Consider the following 16,140-nt stretch of genomic DNA (forward strand, 5'->3'; position numbering starts at 1 on the left):
CTGGCATTCCCTGGCCTGGATGACAGCTCATGCTCACCATCTCTTTCCCATATTATTCTCTGATAGGAGAACAAGCATTGATTATACAACTATGGAACTCACAAGGACTAAAAGAACATATGTGGCAAATCAAGTTTTGGTAGTCCCTAAAAGCATTCTTAAGTCCCTGGTAACTGCTCTTAATCTGCCTCATTTGTAATGTGTTTGGTCCCAATTTTTCATCTTTGAAAGACAACACACGAACAAGGATAGAAAACAACCCGCCAATTTCCTTTCAAAAAAGGCAAAGTTAACAACGTTTTTTGTCGTTAAAATGTGAAGTCTGATTCAAATAAGACAAACTCAGAACAGAGAAGTAAAAACAAAGATAACAGAATAAAATCTACGAGACTGGGGCTAGCCCCGTGGCCAAGTGGTTAAGTTCGCGCGCTCCGCTGCAGGCGGCCCAGTGTTTCGCTGGTTCGAATCCTGGGTGCGGACATGGCACTGCTCATCAAACCACGCTGAGGCAGCGTCCCACATGCCACAACTAGAGGGACCCACAACGAAGAATATACAACTATGTACTGGGGCGCTTTGGGGAGAAAAAGGAAAAAATAAAATATTTAAAAAAAAAAAATCTACGAGACTAACCAAAATTGGAGAGATAACTCGGATACCCTGTCTTAAGCAAGTCTGAGAAACAGCCATTTGTCTACTGTATGAACAATCAGAAACTACAGTGAATTTCTGAACTCCTAAAAGAGATTAAATAAGCAAATAAACTGATGGAAAGCCTTAAACAGGGTAGATACACCCAATCTCTGAAACTACAGAGAGGCAGCACAGTATACGGAACTTACAGTGCCAGATGGACCCAGGTTTCAACTCCAGCTCTGCCTTAACGAAGCTTTGTGTCTTTAGGCAAACTGCATAAATCTTGCCAAGCCAGTGGTCTCCTCTGTAAAATGGGGCTAACACCCCTACCTTGCAGAGCTAGCCTAAGATTACATATATTGTCTATAGATCATCAAACACAAGGCTAAATAAATAGCGGCCATTTTTTAATGATTGGCACTATTCCACCTTACACTTTTGTAGCAGTTTAATATGTCTGTGGGATTTTGATGCATCTTCAGAGATGCCACTGTCAGATAAGTAAAGTGAAACATCTCCATGTGACCAGTAAGGACATTTAGACAAAACTCTGCTCAAGGACTAAGAGCACCAGGCCTGAAATTAAAACAGCCGCACCACTCACCAGCTGGGTTATCTGTGTCCTTCCCCTCGTTTATACAGCACAGTCTTGGTCTAGGACCCAGCATGATGTAAACACTCAGAAAACAAAAGCTATCACTCCGGCCCAAATAAAAGAAGTATTTATCAAATGCCTACAACATATACAATGCTGGGATAAAATGTTGGTCACCTGTGCTGTTTCCAGTAGTCACTCAAATTTCCTTAGACACCTTCAGCTCTAGAACCTGCCCCTGTCACTTAACAATATATATAGCCTCACCATCATCTTCCTTCTCTCAACAACTTGTGAATTTAGTCTATATCACCAATACTAATACTTTTAAACATATGACCTTGGCCTCTTACTTTTTTAAATGTGACTTTGATTTTTCTAAAGTAATACAAGCAAATTGTAGTTCAGGAGAAATTACACTGAAAAATTACAAACATTCTAATTATTGTTTGGAATCCTTTCCAACCTTCTTGAAGGCAACTGAAAAGCCTCTTATTAATACTTTGGGCCACGTGCTTTTAGGTCTAATTACTTTATGTATGAAATTTTGTCTCTCAGATGATTTAATGCGCCCAGAATGCAGCAATAATATATATTCCTTTGTCAAGAGGAAAATAAAGCATTAGAATATTCTAAAGTACCCCTGAAAACAAAAAAGTATATGTAACTATGAAATCATAAGGAACAAAAAAAACTCTAACTCAGCATTTACATGCTTAGGACTGGGCTCAGCATGGTATTTGGCAACTGAACATAACCTTAAAGTGGTACAGTCACCCACTGCTGTCATACAGGCTTGTTTGCCATGCCACTTTATTGCTACAAAGAAAAGATTATGACAACAATTTAATATCCAAACAAGATGTTATTTACGTGAGATAGCAACAGGAAAATGTTCTTTAATATATTCAAGGAGTTAGAAGATAACCTAGAAGCAAAAACTGTGAATGACCTACACGAAAACATGCGCAAGAACTCTAACACTTCATCAAAAATGGCTAGGAACTGAGAAGCAGTATTTATGTCTGTCACTCAGCAACCCCAACCCTACTTCAAATTCAAAGAATTGCTGTAAGGTGTCATGGGGAAAATAAGGCTGAGATAAGTACTCATTTCTGGGGCCAGAAAACTTCACCTAAACCAGTAAAATCATTAAGACAAGGTAATTATTGATTACAAAACTAGAGTAAATAACCTGAAGTAAAATCTCAGATGTAAACATGGGATGTGGTAGTAAAGAGTAAAAGAGAAGCTAACAGAATGAGTAGGTGAAGGGGTAAGAGTGGGGTTGCTGGGTAACAGAATAAATACTGAACGATTTGGCTACTGTGTATGTGTAATTAAAATTTAGGTTAATTATGTAGTAAATACCCAAACCATTGAAAGGATAAAAAAATTAAAACAAGAAAACTTGATCCATTTAACAGATACAGAAAATGCAAAAAGAATTATTTCAAAATTGTGGTTAATATGCAATATAAAATAACATGCCAAGAATAAGCCCTAAAATATCTATAATCACAATAAATATGAATGGATTAAATTCACTTGTTAATAAAGGCTCTTAAACTGGGTTAAGAAAAGAAAAACAAACTTAAGGAATACATTTTGCAAAAATCACTCCTGAAACAAAACAATGAAGAAAAATTGGGGGAAAAGAGCACAGATATACCACCATGAAATGCTAAGAAAATTTAAATGAAAGCAATGTTAATACCAGATTTAAAAGTTCAAGGAGAAAAGCATTATAAATAATTATAAATAATTAAGATATTTCATATTGATAAAAGAAACCAACTAAAAAGATATAAACAGCTAAAAACCTTTATACACCAAACTCATAGTATCAAAACATGTAAACCAAATAGAGACAGAAAAACTGGAAGGAAAAAAAAGCAGTACCATATACCTTGAAAATAGATAATATAACATCTTTTTTGACAAGTTCCCATGAAACAGTCATAAAAAAAAAAAGTACACACACACACACAACACAAAAGAAAACATGAATAAATTCCAAAAGGTAGAAATAATATAGATGATATTTCTGGATTACAATGTAATCACACTTGAAACAACAAAACTAGCAAATAAAACTGCCTTACATAAAATTTGAGTTGAAGAGGAAATAACTACCAAAACTGCAGGTTTGTCAAGAAAATAACAGTGAAAACAATACATATGTTTTAAAATATGGCTAAACAAGTGCTCAAAGAAACATTCACAGTCTTGATGATTTTCAACAAACAAGAAAGAATATAAAGCATCCAACTCAAGTTAAAAAAAATAAGGAGAAGGAATTAGTAAGATAAAAGTAGAAATCAATGACGTTAAAAGTGAACCAATAAATCCAAGGCATAGTTTAATGAAAAAAACTACTAGTTAACCTAATTTTAAAAAATGAAAATGGAAAAAAACAAGAGATGACTTTCTGAAATTAAGATATTTCTTTAGACTCAACTCCATCAATAATGTGAAAAGCTGGAGGAGGGAACGATTTAACATTGACCCCCAAAGAGGCAGGGAATATAAATACATTAATCAGCTTAGGAGAAATTTATGAAATCACTCATCAGGATCAGATAGTTTCATTCATCAATACTACCATAGCTGTTTTTTTTTTAACTAGCATACTTTTAAGAAACAAATATCTCTAAGTCTAATGTTATTTAAATTGTCGTAAAGCACAGCCTAAGATGGAAGACCAATATAATTCTGTTACCAATAAATCAGGACAAAATTTTAGTAACACCAAACAATGGGGGGAAAAAAGAAGAAACATAAATAGTACTGGGAATTAAAAAAAACTTAACTTCAAATGTAGAGATTCTGAAAGACAAGAAAATATTATGTATAATTTATACCAATAAATCAGAAAACGCAGATGAAGTGAACAATGTCCTATAACATGAGATGGCAAACCACTTCCGTAATGGGCCAGATAGTAAACATTTTAGGCTTTGCAGGCCATAGTCTCTGTTGCAACTATTCAACTCTGCCACTGCAGCACAAAAAACAGCCACAGACAACAACTAAGTGAATGGATGTGACTGTGTTCCAACCAAACTTCACATATGAAAATAGGCAGTTGGCCAGAGTTGGCCTGCAGGCTGTAGTTTTCCAGCCTCTTCTCTGCAAAATATACTTTACCAAATTGAGCTCATGGAGGAGAAGATCCTATAGCATAATAGCAGAAGACACTGAAAAGGTCCTCCAAGATTTACCTCTCTGAAAAGCACTGGGCCCAGATGACTTTATAAGGAGTGTGTATACAAAATCCTCAAGAAATATATAATACCAATCTTATATAAAGTGTTCCAGGAAAAAGAAGTACAGATTCAAAAGACTGGCTGAATTCTAATCTTGGCTCTCTAACTTACTACCTGTATGACCGTGGGCAAGGTACTTAAACCACTCTGTACCTCTGTTTCCTCATCTGTAAAACAGGAGTAAGTATTAAGACCTACAAGTGCAGGGTTGGTGTGAGGCTTTAACAAGATAATGAATGTAAAGAACTAAGCATAGTATCTAGCACAGGATTAGTCCTCAATAAATGTTAGCGATGATTATTACCATCTCGCTAATAAAAGGAGGAATAAAGACGACCCCAGGTTTCTGGCCTGGAGTCTAGGCAGATGGTGGTACCATTCACCAAGATACAAAACAGAAGACAAAAATTAAGTTTGGGAAGTATGAGAGAGAATGAGTTTAGTTTTTGATGTTGGGTTTGTTGTTACTGTAGGGCAGCAATTCTCCAACTTTTTTGGTTTCAAGACCCCTTTACACTTTCAAAAATTACTGAGAACATTAAAGATCTTTTGTTTACATGGGTTACATCTATAGATATTTACCATATGAGAAATTTAAACACAGAAAATTTTAAAGTATTTATTAATTCATTTAAAAAATAAATCCTTCACATATTAAAATAAATATATGTATTTTTGAAAAATAACTCTTTTCCAAAACAAAAAGTTAGTGAGAAGCATGCATTGCTTTACATTTTTGCAGATCTCTTTAATATCTGGCTTGACAGAAGGCAGGTGGATTCTCACATCTGCTTCTGCATCCAATTTGCTGTGCTATTCACATTATGGAGCCTCCAGAAAACCCCACTATATACTCCTGAGAGAACAAGAGTGAACAGGACAAATAAAGTCTTCTTATTACTATGAAAATAGTTTTGACCCTGTGGCTCTGATGAAAGTTTCAAGCAGCCTCTCAGCGGTTCTGAGACAAACTTTGAAAACCATTGCTATAGGATATCCATGTGGAGAATGCAACTGACAATACAGTTCTGGAGTTCAGTAAAAGTTTGAACTAAAAATACGGATTTAGGATTCAGCATACAGGTGGAAAAAGAAGTCATGAGAGCTGTGGAATGGGAAGATCTACAGAATAGGTTTAAGTAGCAGACAGCAGAAGAGAAACAAAGGCAAGAATAAGTCAAACCGGCCAGAAGGGTAGGAGAGGAGAAGTCACTTATTTTAGTAAACAGCCTTACTCTCTATTTAGTTACTCAAGCAGGAATATCTTCCTCAATTCTCCCTATCCCTTTAGATCTAGTCAGTCAACAGGTCTAACTGATTATCCCCTTGAGATAATTCAAACGTACCCTTTTATCTCCAATGCCACTGCTGAGATTTAGGCCCCCATCAATTTACTCTTGCAAAAACTTCCTAATTGCCTCCTTGGCTTAAGTCTTGTGCCCTTCGTCATTTTCTCCCTCCCCAAGTCTACCATCTCTCTGCCTCAAGGTATCTAGATCATTAAAGTGCTTCAGAATTAATCTTAAATACCTAGCATGGCCCCTATCTCCCACTTCTCCAGATTCATATCCTACTACGTCCACATACATTTCCTTCTCTTCCACACCAAATATATGCAATTCTCCAAAAGGTATCATACTCTTTCATGATACTTCTTTTGCCTAAAATGCCTTGATATCTTTCTTACAAATCTTTCTGTCCATCTTTCCTAGGAAACAACTAACCCTCTCCCCCTTCCACATTCAGCTAATCTTAGAAGCATTTGATGACACCAACTTCCCCTCCACTCGCACAGAACTCTCATGCACTCCTCACACAGTATGTGTTCTTTAAGTGGTTTCTTATTTATCCTTCCCTTTGTCACTGGCATGGCCGGCACCAAGAACAGTAAATGCTCGAGAACTACTCGTTGAATGAACAACTTAAGAATTGTTAGCATACATGAGATGATTGAATCCAAAGAACAATACAGAATGATATTGAGGATGAAACATTGTGGAATACCGACATTCAAGAGGTGGGATAATCAAGAAGTGGTAAAGAAGAGGGAGAAAGAATGATCAAGAAAAGTAGAAAGAGTAAGGATGATGATGGTACCTGGTTTGTAAGCCGCTGAATTACTCAGTGGTTACAAATATCTGCTCTACAAAAAAATCTTAAGCCAGCATCCAGAGAACAAGACAGGTTTAGTCAATATGATCATTAATGTGGAAAGATACCCTAATTGGCCGTAACACTATATTGTTTCTAATTTCAGAAACATATTTTGAAGGAGTTTCATTCAGCTAGTATAAAATATACCTACCAACTATAAATTTTATTTTTACTTTTTTTTGTGATACTATGACCCAGCTTGTCTTTTGCAGTTTAAAGGAGATAAGCAAAATCTGAAGTGGCCCAGAAATAAACAAATTTTTTAATTTTTAAGAATGGAAAATAACTCATTCAAAGAATTTAAACCAACCATTTTCCTAAATTATGCTCCAAATCAAGGCTTCTCACTTTGTGAAAGAATGAAATATAACAATTAAATAACTAACTTTTGCTAATTTTTGCGTTTTCTGATATTTCTTATGTAAAACCATCCTATTATTCTGTAAACCTAAAATGTTCTAAAAAATTGCCTATTAATCGAAAAAAAAAGTACCATAGCAACTGTCTGACATTCAAGTAAAAAACCAATAGATAGTTTAATATCCAAAGTTCTAAATACACCAAGTTCTAAATTTGTAATAACAAATTTTATTTATTTTTATTAATAATTAAAATTATTTAAAATTAATACATCTTTAAATCTTTAAAATAACTTTTTAAAATGTCATTTTAATAAATTTATTTCAGGAAACAGTAAATAAATAAACTTCTTTTTGGCTATCTACAAGCTTAATAGAAACAACAGTTTAAATATGAACCAGCCATCCACCACCATGGATTACTACCAAACTCCCCCCAAACATCAATTACCATGCCTTAATACCTCAAGCCCTTCCTTTATTCTTATCCTTTCAAAGCCTACAATTTAAGCTTTGCATAACAGTTTTCATAGTGGCTGCATTATAAATCTTCTAAAAATACTGGCATAAATAATAAGCATAGTATACAAAAAGTCATTTTAAGACATGATTTCACTTTAACAGAACTAAGTGTTAAACTGATCTCCACAAAATAAAAACCACATATAGAATTGTATTTGAATTCTTAAAAGGACTGAAATAGTTAAAATTACCAGCTAAAAAGATTACTTAATAAGCATCTATAGAATATAGAGTGCTTTTTAAAGACTTCTTTCAGCAAGATTTAAATTCACCTAGAATGACGATTTCTAATCTTAACATGTATCATTACATAGGAAAAACCAAACCATCAAATTAAGCTCTTTGAAGACAAGATGGCATGTACCAATGAAACCGTCTCAGTTAGAAAATGTTATTCTCACATAAAAGCAACAATACAGGATTCTCCTAAGAATTCATCTTTTATTTTTTTTTAAGAAAAATTTTCCTACCTCGAGAAGGTATGAAAATGAGATTAGGCATAATCAATAGGATAAAAATGTACTAAAGCAATTCAGTAACAAGCCAGGAAGCTGTGTTTTCAAAAATTAAAAGGTAAAATTTCTACCTATCAAATAATTAGGTTTAACTCTAAATGCTTGATGCTTAAAAAAATCCTTACAATAGTTAAAATAATCTTTCAAAATAAGTGTCATCTAAAAAAAATAATGTCATCTATAGATAAACGTTCTTTAAAATCTTTATTAAAGGGAATTATTTTATGCTCTTAAGAGTTACTGTTTACCAGGCAAAATCACATATAAGATTTATCTTTCTTCTCTACTGTTAATGTTTCTAACATGTAATTATAATCTCTTTAAACCTGAATTCTCAAATCAATTATTCTAGCTGCTGTGCTAAAATAACAAGGTAGCTTTCAATAATACTCAGTTTAAAGAATCTGCCTCATGATCAGAGGAAGAGCAAACAAGTATGGATGAAATCAATTCTTCCCACTTTCCTGATGAAGAGCAGCAGCATTATCACATTGGGACACAGATTTTCAAAAGGCACAAACCTGATGAAAACTTCAAAGTAGATTACAAAATTCTCTACATCGAGAAATTCCAAAGAAAGGTGTTTCTAACTTCTGTTGCTTTTCCCACTCCACAGCTTTCAGTGGAAAATGGAGGAAAGGCACAGTGTCATCTTACTGCTATTGCCAAGTTCCCCTGTATCTGAGGCCCAATAACTTAAATTCCATCTCCCTATATTTTATGAGGACCAGGAGGGGAAAGAAGAAGCCGGCTGGTTGAACAATGCAAAGAGCTGTTCTATTCAATTAAAATGAGCTTATAAATCAAATTTATTTAAAACATGGTGAAACGTACTACGATAAAAATCGTCTTCTTAATCATTAATAAGCATACTGGATGATTTATAATATACTTCCTCTGTATAATATACATTCCCTGTCCTGTGCTAACTTGAGTGAGTTCTGGAATGCTGAAGAGCACGGGGGGGGGGGGGGGGGAAGTCTGGCCTTTAAGTTGATACACACAGATGCAGTGCTAGAATTGTGGTTGTGGATAAATGGTTGCAATTTTAAGTGCCACTAGTAAACCTGGAAAATATCTAAATGCTTACCAATCCATCAACTTCTGCTAATCCTTAGCAAGTAGGTTGAACTAAATGGCTATTTATGAAAACTTAAAAGAATAAGACTTAAAAACTAACATGAAACACAATAAACCGCATTTATATTTTATATAGGTAAAAGCAAATCTTAGTATTTCTGTTAAAAAGATCTTAAGATACCAAACAGCAAGATATCATAAACAATCAGTTCAAAACTAGATATCGAAGTTAAAATAAATATTAAATTGAATTTAGTTTTAATTCCCTTCACAAATCCTAGAGAAATGGGAAGCATACTTTCTCCTGGGTCTTAAGGAGGCACCTGACTACTCCCTCAAGGAACTCTATCTTCTTACCCAAATCCCTCCCACCTTAAATGACCAACACAGAGAGAAATGTAACTGCTTTGTCTCGATACAATCCTCTAGGTTTAGGGCACTGAATAAGTTATTTCCCTGAGCTGCTTCAACTAAATTCAGGATGAAACCACCCTACTGAGAAATTCTGCTCTTCAGCAAAATACCTGGGCAAGGGATATCCTTTCTAAAGTACAGCTCTTCTTCAAGAGCTGGAGGATACCCACATAATATTCACAATATGGTTATTTCCAAGATCTGCCCATTAAAACTTGTCCAAATATGTGAAATTCAGAAAAGTGGGATGACGAAAGATACATTTTTCAGGCAGAGGCACACACTTCAAAAGAAAAACAAGTCAGGAGCTGGCCCTGTGGCGTAGTGGTTAAGTTCAGCGTGCTCAATTTGGTGGCCTGGGTTCGGATCCCAGGTGCGGATCTATACCACTCATCAGCCATGCTGTGGCGGCCACCCACATACAAAATAGAGAAAGTCTGGCACAACTGTTAGCTCAGGGCTAATCTTTCTCAAGCTGGGGGAGGGGTGGGGGCAGTTGGCAACAGACGTTAGGACAGGGAGAAACTTCCTGAGCAAAAAAAAAAAAAAAAAAGTGAGATTGCCCTTAAGTCTCTTTCATAACTTACAATTCTAGAAGTGATCCCCAAATTTGTTTAATTAGAACTCCTATGGGGCACTTGTTAAAAAAAAAAAAAAAAGATTTTTTAGCCTTACAGATTTACTAAATCAGAACCTGTATTTTGCATTTTTAAAAACAAGTACTGCATGTGGTTCTCATGTGTGAGTAAATTTGGAAAACTTCTAGTAGATACAGTAGCAACATCTAGAGAGCTTTGGACTTCCATCTGTGACTCAAAAAAAAAGATAACATAGCCATGTGTCACTTTAACAATGGGGATACATTCTGAGCAATGTGTCGTTCGGCGATTCTGTCATTGTGCAAACATCAGAGTGTACTTACAAACCTAGATGGTTATATAGCCTACTATACATCTAGACTAGGTGGTACTGATTCTAAGGGGCCACTGTCGTATACACAGCAACTGAAACATCGTATGTGGCACATGACTGTGCCTAACAATTCAATTAGAACTTAGTAACAAGAACAGCAAAAAAAGTCCCAAACACACTGAAATGTAAAAAAAAAAAAAAATTTGAGGGTACCAAAAGTTATACAATAAAGAAATTGCCATAAATCTCTGAAAGTACAAATTATTTAAGAAATGAATGATGGTCAGTTGATTTTCTTAAATTCCAAAAAAGTCCCAAATACATAAAGTTCAAATAAATTAAAACAGTAATACTATAAAATGCTAATGTTTTTTAAAGCTTTTAGAAAACATATGCGAAAATTTTTCAAAACCTGGATAAATGGCAAGTTTTCTCAACATAAAAGTGAATCAAGAAATCAACAAGTAAAAAATTGTTTAAGTTTCACCAAGTAAAATTATGAAGTATATATTATTTTTTCAAGAGCGTGTGCATGCGTGTGTGTGTCCGTGCCTGTGTTTATTCCAAATTAAAAGGCAAACTGGAAAATCTCTGTCCTCTGGAACAAGTTAAAGGGACCCATTCTCTCCCCTCCCACTCCAATTTTCCCTAACCAAGCGAAAACCGGTACTGTTTGGTTGAAGGCTGCTAACCTAACATAGGAAAGCATTCAACAGTCACTACAGTTTAGGACCAGAGTTCAAGCTAAGAATATAAATGTTATTTAATTTTGCTTTCCTTCTTCTGAATATATATTTGCCATCTTCTGTGTGCATGTCCCCTATGGGGTGTGGTACTGGGCAAAATTTAGATATTTCTGCCTGGTATCTTATCCTCAGAATGACTTCAAACATACGATGTAGTCTATAATGTTGGAAATATTTGCATCAAAAACATTAGATGGAATGCTAATGAGCTTACTATATAAAGAACTCATGTAAATTGATAACAAAACCTCTAAGCCCAAGAGACAAATGGGTAATCCATAAGAGGAAAAAAGTACAAGTAATTAAACATATGATATTCCGTTTTGCCAATAAATAAATATAAATCAAAGCAATAAAATATCAATTTTGGCCTGCCAAATTTATAAAGATGCTATATCCCTTTGTCAGGTTGCAGGACATATTCTTCACACCATGGCAAAGACACTGCACTGTGATTCACCCATGCTGGGCTGGGTTCTCCTTTAATGAGAGGAAAAAGCAAATCATCGTCTGGGTGAGGAGGAACTCTGAAACGACTGGGGAAACTGCTAGTATGTTGTTTCAAGGGGCTGAAATGTTGCTAAGATACTGCACAACCATAGTGGTGGAAACTAAAATTTACCAAGTATCAGCTGGATGCCAGGCAATATTTCTGATATCTCTTTATCCTCATCATGATTCTATAAATCTGAAACATTATTTCCATTTTACAGATGAGGCAGCTAAGGCTCAGAAGAAGGCTGCTCCTGATGAAACATCTAGTAAAAAGCAGGGCTGAAATTCAAAACCAAATCTTACCTCTAAACCAACTTTCCTTCTAGTAAAAATTATCATCTTACTTATAAGAATAAAATTAAACTCTCCAAAAATAAGGGAATGATTAATTATAGCTTAGTCACTTTGAAAGCTGCAAATCAAAAATTTCTAACTAGTATCTATAATAATAACATATCTATTACATACTCAGCATTTACTACCCTCCAGGTCCCATGATTTATGTTCCAAATCATTTCATTCCCACAACATTAAGCACCCTGGATTATCTCCTTTCAACAGAGTCAAACCGAGGCTTAGAGGTTAAGGAACTTGCCCAAGGTCACAGAAGTGAGAACTACAAAGGCAATGTTCAAATCCAAGTCTATCTGACTCAGAAGCCTGGACTTCTAACCACTGTGCTGTGTTTGTGCTAAAATTCCAGGGTTATCTTTAGTAGATGACTCACTGCTTTTTTGCTTCTGGCCAAACGCTGCCTTTAAGCAGCTTTATCAGGCACATTTTCGCTAAGGCTACAGCACTGAAAGGGAGCTCTCAGTACGCAATCTGAGGCACAGCTACTACTTTTATTAGAACTAAAAGAATATAAAAGTGCAAATTATGATATATACTGTGTTTTCTCCTAATCTGGAGTTTTCTCTTACCTGGTTATAATTGATAAAGCTATTCTGACTAATCCACCCTGTTTCTACTCCAAACTTAAATCAGAAGATCCCTGATTTTTCTTTCTTTCTCTTTTTTGAGGAATATTAGCCCCAAGATAACATCTGTGCCCATCTTCCTCCATTTTCGATGTGGGATGCCTGCCAAAGCATGGCTTGATAAGTGGTGCGCAGGTCCATGCCTGGGACCCGAACCGGAGAACCCTGAGCCACCGAAGGAGAGCGCAGGATCCCAATCACTACGCCACTGGGCCGGCCCCTGATTTGTTTTCTTTGAAACTGAAGACCTAGTTGTTGCCAAGGTAGAATCTCAGGGCTCAGGATGCTCCCACAAGCCTCCAACAACTATGGGCTCCTTAGTCCCTGAATCTAGTTTTCAACAATAGTTTACTTTGCTAACTGCACTAATCTCTGCTTTTCTCCTATTTCCTGTCTATTTTCTCCTACTCTAGTTTCATCACAGACATCTCAAGTTACAAAAGCTTTCATTTCTACTTATTTTAATAATTTATTAGTATTTATAAGCAAGCACATCTACATTTGCTAGAAATAAGATGGTTCTTAAAGCAAAAAGGGGTCTTTAGCATTCTTCATAACATAAATCTAGATTAACATGTATAAATCTATATAAACCATTTTCTTTTCTCAACAGGAGGAAAAGAAAAATGGTGACTTTGATATACCTAAAAGTAATAATTTGAATATTTCCCATGCAATGAGAAGGCTATTTTCCCCTCTTTTGTTAGTGCAGGGCTACGAATCTTATTTGTTACACGGCTCAAAAACATCTTCCACAGGAAGAAACACATTCATCAGAGTAAATTCTAAACCAGTAAGAACCTCTGCTTCTCCTTCAACCCACGTGTGGACACATGTGCCCTTCAGCACACATTTGCCTTCAAAACCTCTTAAAGCAAAACTACTATCACGGCACATTTGGAATCAAACCTAGTCTTCCCAATCTTACTTAACATCTGCCTATAACACAAAAGCCATGTTTCTACTACATGTACTGTGGAGAAAAACACTGAACTGAGCCCCAGTTCCAATAGCAGAACTTTCCAATCTGTGTGACAAAAATAGGTTAGAGGTTTGCTGAGGGGAAGAGCACCTCAGTCTGGGTGACCAGACTCTGGGACTGTCATCTTCAGCTGTGAGAAATACCATTAATAGAGATAATAGAACATATCATTTTCTACATGTCTCATTATGTGAAAAACGTTAGGGAATGTGTTCGAGTCACAATCTAGCTGGCATCAGTTTTCCCCTCTGAAAATCTATGCAGTACAGCACTCCTTTGTTAAACCACCAAAGTTACTGAATTTCATTATCATAGGAGGCTTTGTGATTGAGAAACTTAAGACCTTATGGAGAAAATGGAGTGGTACACTGAGATCACAGGTAAATATATTTACCTTTACTAAACTAAAACAAAGATGAGAATGGAAGTGCAGTGGAGACAACGACTTGGGGTTTGTTTTTTCCATGCACAAGAGGGACCACAACAGTGCATGAAAACAGGGTTGGCGCACAATAAATATTTCATGAATGTTAAATGAAGAAAACAATGGCACTTTACGGATTCTAAGTTTCACATAATAGATTACTGCACAATTATTTTTCACGTATCTTTGTTTCCCAAGATGATCTCATGAGATCATGAAACATGGCTGATATTGGCACTGATTTTTAAGAGAAAAACTAAGTAAAGAAGTGATTTACTAATGACAGGGGGACAAATTAAACACTTTTCTTCCTTTGACTCAAACTGAGCCATCTCAGCAGTATTCCAAGTGTTAAATTGTGTACTGTAACTTTATCCTATTTATCGGTCAATAAGCACACTGGAAAGGGACTTCACCAGGGCCCAAGCCCTTCAGAAGGTGCCTTCTCCACCCTTTTGAAGAATGCACAAACGGAGGCTATGTGGGTTTTTCATCAAAAATCTCTTTACACCTCCCTTAAAGAGTTGAAGCAAGACATTTCAAATTTAATTAGCAGTCAGGTTTGGCTCCATAAAAGGATCAGTTTTCATTGCATAGAGGTCTGAAGCATAGAGAAAGTTTTTAGAATCAGCTTCTTGCTTGGTCGTCAAAACACCTATTCTTTTTCATCAACACTAAAAGGTGTAATAACCAATTTAAGAGCTTTCTCCAATACTCCTGAAAAGCCAACCAACACACCGCAAAGTTGTCAAATCCTCCCTGATTCACAAAATTATGCTGGTGACACAATTTTTCACTTATTTCTTTGTGCTCAATCAAAAGGGAAAACTATAAAATCTGTTAAAAGATATTTCAGAAACATTTTTAAAAGATGTATTGTTTTAGTTCACTCATTGATTATTATTAAAGCATGGGCAATGGTATAAGGCTTTCTATTTTGTCTTCCATGTAACTACAGGGCTATTTTCAAAGAAAAAGGACCAGTAGAGCCCAGTAAAGTTAGTAGTCAAATCCTGGCTCAAGCATTCATCAGCTACATAACCAATAAGCAAGTGACTTAACTTTTCTGAGCCTCAGTTTAACCCGTAAATGGTGGTAATACTATCTACCTTTCATAGGGCTGCTAAAGTGACTAGATGCAGACTTATATTATGCTAGTACACACTGACAGAGCCCTACTCCCACATTAATTTTTAAATATCCACTGCATGAGGTCTCAGAGTTCCCAACCTGCCACCCTAGCCCCTCCCCTGGGTCCCACACATTTCCCAAAATTCAATAGCTGAAGGGTTACTCTTAGCACATTAAGCTTTTAGGACCCTGCTCCAGTACGTGTTCTGAATTTGCTGGTGCCCATTAGTTACTGGTGATTAAATGTTTACAATACTTTCCTTGATTAAGTGAAGTAAACATAAAGCACAGTGCACGGCACATAGTAAGTGCTCAAAGTTAGCTATCATATGTCTCTAAGATGATCTGACATGAGGCTGACTTAATAGCTCTTAAATATTTTGATCACTCCCAAGATCAATGGATTTAAGCAATGAAATGTGTTTGATTAAAAAAACAAATAGTAGGGGCCAGCCCAGTGGCATAGCGGTTAAGTTCGCACGCTCCGCTTTGGTGGCCTGGGGTTCATGGGTTTGGATCCTAACCATGGACCTACACACGCTGTGGTAGAGTCCCACATACAAAACAGAGGAGGACTGGCACAGATGTTAGCTCAGTGACAATCTTCCTCAAGCAAAAAGAGGAAGACTGGCAAGAGATGTTAGCTCAGGGCCATTCTTCCTCATCCAAAATAAAAACACACACACAAAAACAACCAAAAAACCCCAAATACTAAGGCTAGAATTGAATAAGAATAATGGTTTCCAATTGCAACAGGAACAAAAATGTGTTTTAATTGTTCATTCAATTTTCTTTTTCTTTTTAAAATCAATGCCAGCCTAATTTTTTTTCTTTTAAAGATTGGCACCTGAGCTAACAACTGTTGCCAATCTTTTTCTTTTTTTTTCTTCTCCTTCTTCTCCTCCCCAAAGCCCCACAGTACAGAG

General features: G+C 35.9%; 1 protein-coding gene across 16 annotated transcripts in view; it reads right to left on the minus strand.

Moving 5' to 3' along the window:
* TNRC6A (trinucleotide repeat containing adaptor 6A) overlaps positions 1-16,140 on the minus strand; it is a 101,350-nt gene that overhangs the window by 52,023 nt on the left and 33,187 nt on the right. The window lies entirely within an intron of this gene.

This window comes from Equus przewalskii, chromosome 12 (genome assembly GCF_037783145.1).
Source record: "Equus przewalskii isolate Varuska chromosome 12, EquPr2, whole genome shotgun sequence".
Lineage (NCBI taxonomy): Eukaryota > Metazoa > Chordata > Mammalia > Perissodactyla > Equidae > Equus > Equus przewalskii.